Here is a 6,000-nt window from a genome sequence, read left to right as displayed (position 1 = left end):
ATTAATACATCCGTGCAGAAAGCTGGAATTCCTGGTTTTTCAGGGTGCTTGGAACATACAAGCATGATATGGCACCAAATCCAATCTGCCAAAAGGGAAGGAAGAGACCTGCACGTCTTATTGCTAGACCTAGCCAACGCTTTCGGATCCGTCCCTCATTCTCTCATCTGGACAGCCTTCAACTTCTTCCACATCCCAAATACCATCACAAACCTGGTGAGAAACTACTTCCGAGACTTGCAATTCTGTGTCAAAACAACAGAATACACAACATCATGGCAATCTTTGGAAGTGGGAATAATGGCAGGATGTACGATCTCCCCACTAGCCTTCACCATGGCAATGGAAGTGATCATTCGAGCTTCCAAATGGGTTGTGGGTGGAGAACGTCTGAAGTGTGGGCAGCGGCTACCACCCATCCGCGCCTACATGGATGACATGACCACCTTGACCTCAACCATTGCATGCACCAAACATCTGCTAGGAAAGCTTCATGCAACCATTACATGGGCACGGATGAAGTTCAAACCCAGCAAATCCAGGAGTATATCCATCGTCAAGGGGAAACTCACAGACCAGAGGTTCCACATCAAGGATACACCCATCCCGTTGGTGTCAGAACTGCCAGTCAAAAGTCTAGATCGTACAACGCACGTCTCAAAGACTCAGACCAGAGTGAGCAGCTGAGGGAAGAAACCATCAAAGGCCTTGTCAGCATAGACAAGACCTTGCTTCCTGGCAAGTTGAAACTGTGGTGCCTGCAGTTTGGATTGCTCCCCCACCTGATGTGGCCTCTAACAGTTTACGAGATCCCCATGACTAAAGTCGAGAAGCTGGAGAGAACAGTCAGTTTTTACATCAAGAAGTGGCTTGGCATCCCGCGTAGCCTCAGCAACATCGGCCTGTATGGACATGGTGCCCTGGAACTGCCCATCTCTAGCCTCACAGAGGAGTTTAAATGCACCAAGGTGAGGCTGAACATGACCCTGACTGAGTCTCAAGATGAAGTGATCCGAGCGGCTGCTCCCAGACTAGCAACTGGGAGGAAATGGATCCCATCTGAGGCTGTACAGCAAGCCAAATCTGCTCTCAGGCATGGAGACATTGTGGGACAGGTGCAGCATGGGAGAGGTGGGTTTGGACTTGGGACAAGCCGACCCACATGGCACAAGGCAACTTTAAACCAGAGGAGAAAGCTGGTGGTGGCTCAGGTTCGGCAACAAGAGGAGGCAGAGAGATGCGCGACAGCAGTGGCACAGTCCAAACAGGGACAGTGGACTAGCTGGGAAAACCTGGAGCATCGTAAACTCACATGGAAGGATCTTTGGGAAATGGAAGGAAGCCAAATCAGCTTCATCATCAAAGCCACCTACGATGTTCTTCCCACGCCCAAGAACCTAAACCAATGGTTTGGAGAAGATCCTTCTTGTGGACTCTGTCAAACCCCTGCAACACTGAGGCACATCCTCACCGGCTGCAAAACCAGTTTGTCTCAAGGCCGCTACACCTGGAGACATAACCAGGTCCTAAGACAACTGGCGATCACCCTGGAAAGAAGGAGAACTACCAACAATGCCCTCCCTCCCCCAATGCCTAGACGCTCAAACACCACCCCGTTCGTAAGAGCAGGACAACTCCCAGCAAAACCACCTGCAAGAGTGGAGGCAACCCTTCTGGACTCAGCCCGGGACTGGAGGATGCAGGTTGACCTAGACCAGAAACTCATCTTTCCGCCTGAGATCATTACATTACGTTTTTTATAAAGAGGTACAAAGAAATGATCTTCAGTAGGTATAGGAATTAACCACTTAACGCACGCTGTTCCTCCTACGGGACGGGACGGAAGTTAGGAGGTAGCCACACATTCTTCTGAATGTTTTAAACACCAACCCTTAAACATATATATTCATGCCGTACATTGTTGGAAAGCTTAGATTCTCCTGATTCATTCAAGACCACTCACGACTTATATGGTTGCTCACAGCCGTAATAGTATTAGCGATTAGCTCGGCTAGCCCCTGAGCTAAGTAAGAAAAGCTATAATGCCTACATACCTTCAAAGTCTTCCCTTTATCCACAACGATCATCTTATGACTCAGGACTTTCTGTACAGCTCGCCAAGTATCCATTCTTGTGAAATATGAAATCCGTTTCCATAAAACCGAAATATTTTCCTCAATATGTCCATGAATTTAGTCCAACACTTAACGTAATAACACAAATAACAAACCATATGCGGTCCGTTTACGTCATTTCCTGACCTGCACGTCCATCTCAGAGTACACGTGACTAGATGTTTACGACCGTGAGCTCCTCCTGCTTCTGACGACACCACACACAAGCCAATCGGTGTTTAGGATTAGGCAGTACATGTCTCCAAAGCCAATGAGGACATGTGACCGACAACAATGACGACATGGCTTTGATTGACAGCTGTTCCAGCCTATGGAAATATTCGGTGAAATGAAGTTGATAACCTTTTAGCCAATAGTCTGAGGTTTCCAACGGTGTATGACACTAAGCTATCAGGTTTGGCTGTCCATAAACAAACTCCAAGCGTAACCGGCGTGCGCCCTGTGCGTAAAAGAGTTGAACCATATATCATTACGCACTCGGCATTTTGGTACACGGTTGGTTCTTCTTCGACTTAACATATGACTTATAGCAAAATAAACAGATAGATAGATAGATAGATATGGCCAAACAAAAAATATATGGTTATATGTAATAATAATAATAATAATAATATTAATAATAATAATAATATGGCGTCAGCTTTCATTAGAGACCAAGATTTTGATTGTAGGCAAAGGGGATGTGACGTTATAGGTGTTTGATTGTGGTTTTACAGCTTTGGTAACCAAGTGTCCATTTGGAGTCTCCAAAAAGGACCTGAGGAAAACGCATGGACATACCTGTTGAAAAATAATTCTGAAAAATTCATCTTTTGGTCTTTTGACTCCAAATTTGGACTGCATGAAGCCAAGACATGTGGCTGTGGCCTCATTGTGTCTATATCCTGCTGAGAGGTCCCTGAATGTCTGTACACATGTCATTGTAAAGGCAAACCTATGGGCGAGTAAACAACCCCATCATTGTAACCTCTGCCACTCTTTGTCAGTAAGTCACAGAATCACACAGACACTTTTACAAGAATCCTGAGAGTGTTTCCTTTCCAATGATACCAGACACATCTCTGAGTCTCAAACTATGTGGGATCTGTGCTGCTCACAACTTGGGCATGTCGTTTAGGCTAACAGCATAAAAAACAGGGGCGTGTGTTAAGTGGTTAAGATGCTATTATTATATATGTATTTATATTATATGTATGTGTATTATATGTGATTTGGTTGTGTCCAAAAATGAGTGGATGACATTGGACTTGGTACTTTGTGTACTATTATTTGTATTACTTTGAGTTAATGCTGATAATATTTATGATAGTGACAATGGTGGCAATGTAGTGATGATGATGATGATGGTAATAATGATGATAAAGATATAATACTACGACTACATAATAATAGTAAAAATAATAATGGTGATATAGACGGTAATGATAGTGATAATAATATTAATGATAATATATTTCTATATACTACACAGGAACACAGGTACAGAAATGTAAGTTGATTGTGAATTAGGGGCAGGAATTAAATAAGTGTAAACTTCATCCTGCTCCTTTTCAGGCACAGTTACTGCCAGAAGAATGTCATTGTTTGCTTCTTTTATTTGTTTCATTCTTGGTTGATTTTCTTTTTTCCTTTTGGAATTGAAATTGTTCGTTTATGTCTGAAATAAACATTAACATAAAAAACATAAAATGCTGAAATCAAACGTATTAGCTTGTAAAATGCACCTGTTAGTCTCTCAGCACCTGTCAGCATTCATTATTAATTGATTCCAATGAGAGTCAATGTAAACCCTTCACAAGCACGTGACCTGAGGCTGCTCTCTGATTGGCTTCCTTCAGTTTTCCAGGACACGCCCACTTTTATTGGCAGCAAATTGTTGTTGTTTTATGTTTTTAATCTACTGTGATTGGACAGATGTATGATTATTGTACATTATAGAAAAACTTGTAAAAATAGTTACAAAAAAGGCTCTCAGAAAATTCTAGAGTGGTAAAATTATTTATAATTAAATAATTGTATATTGAGATGAGGTGGAAATTACATTCGTTCAACGCATGTCAGAAAAATGTCCAAAATTAACAATTCTTGTAATCAAAGTTTGTCCTCTTACAGATCTTAAAACTAGATGAGTTTTGGATAACATTTTAATTTAACTAAAATATATTTGGTGATGTCTCTTTTTAAGCACATTAACTTATTTACTTTAACTGTGGGTAACTTTAGGTGATGTGAGTGAAATGGAAAGTTTGTCATGTCTGATTATAATGTTTTATTCCTGTCTCTGTGGGTCAGAGATACCATACAGGGACACACCAGGGAACACTTCTCCTTTATAAACTACCTAGTTAGTGCCACCTTGCTGCTGGGGGACAGGTTTGAACATTGCACTGAGCAACGGTTTGTTTGACACTATACCTAGGAACCCCCCCCCACCCCACCAAACTGCCCCCCCGCCACTGATTATTTTCATCTCAAACTTTCGTCTGTTACAAACACATTTTAGTCCAAATGCTCCAAACAGCTGAAGTCAGTATGAATGAATGAACTTTATCTGCAGGAGAGACATGAGGCACATTTTGGAGCAGGTAGCGCCACCATGTGGACATTTATAAGACATTTCTCTTTTAACTCCTGAACTGTGACCAACAGAAGGACATTTCTGTTTCATGGATTCATTGGTTCAAGATAAATGTCAGTTTAGGCCACGCCCATTTCTGATTTTTTTCACTTCTTTTACATTTTTCATCCAGTTTTTCTAAAAGTTCTCATGAATCGAACTGAAAACACACTCACACTTCCTCAGACCAGGTTTCAGTCTCTGCAGTCCACCATGGTCCATCCTGGAGGAAGAGACAAAGACACAATCAGCTTCATACACCTTCACTCATATCCACCATTAAACATGAACCAGAGTCCCTCAGTTAGTCAGAGTGTCTGTCCATACCTAAGAGTGTCCACCTGTCTGTCCATACCTGAGAGTGTCCACCTGTCTGTCCATACCTGAGAGTGTCCATCTGTCTGTCCATACCTGAGAGTGTCCAATCTCCAGTGTGGATCCTCCAGTACAGCAGACAGTAGCTTCTCTCCTGAGACTCCTGGATGATTGTAGCTCAGGTCCAGCTCTCTCAGATGGGAGGGGTTGTGGCTCAGAGCTGAGGCCAGAGAAGCACAGCCTTCCTCTGTGATCAGACATCCTGACAGACTGAACACACACAACAGTTCATCTAATGACCTTAAAAACATTCAACAACTCAATAAACAGGATTTTGTCCTCTATGTTCACACTCAGCGCCCCCTGCTGTATGTTGGTGTCATGCAGATACATTTTAAGTTAGTAGAAGGAGAGAAAGCACATGTTCCTCGTGGAGGCTGCATTCTGATGTATGTTGGCAGAAGAAATGCCTTTAAAGTTAAATATTTCAGAGAAATGTACTGATGTTTTAACTTAGTTCTTATTTTTCATTCCAACAATGTTCACTGTGTGATCACAATAATTTAATTAGGCAACTTAAATATACTTAAATATTACTTTATAGACACAGTAATAAAACTGACCTGAGAGTTTCCAGTTCACACTGTGGACTCTCCAGTCCAGCACACAGGTGCTTCAGTTCTGAATCATGCAGGTTGTTGTTACTCAGGTCCAGATCTCTCAGACTAGAGGACTGGGAGCTGAGAACTGAGGACAAAGCTGCACAGCTTCTCTCTGAGAGGTTACAGCCACTCAACCTGGAGAAGAATTTTAATAAGTTAATTCAAAGATCAAATGTACGCGGCCTGGCCAAAAAAAAAAGTCGCTACCCAAAAAAAAGGTCACACACGCTAATATTTCATTGTACCACCTTTAGCTTTGATTACAGCAGCA

The sequence above is a fragment of the Scomber japonicus genome, chromosome 6, assembly GCF_027409825.1.
Source record: "Scomber japonicus isolate fScoJap1 chromosome 6, fScoJap1.pri, whole genome shotgun sequence".
In the NCBI taxonomy this organism is placed as follows: Eukaryota; Metazoa; Chordata; class Actinopteri; order Scombriformes; family Scombridae; genus Scomber; species Scomber japonicus.
This window is presented reverse-complemented; position numbering follows the sequence as displayed.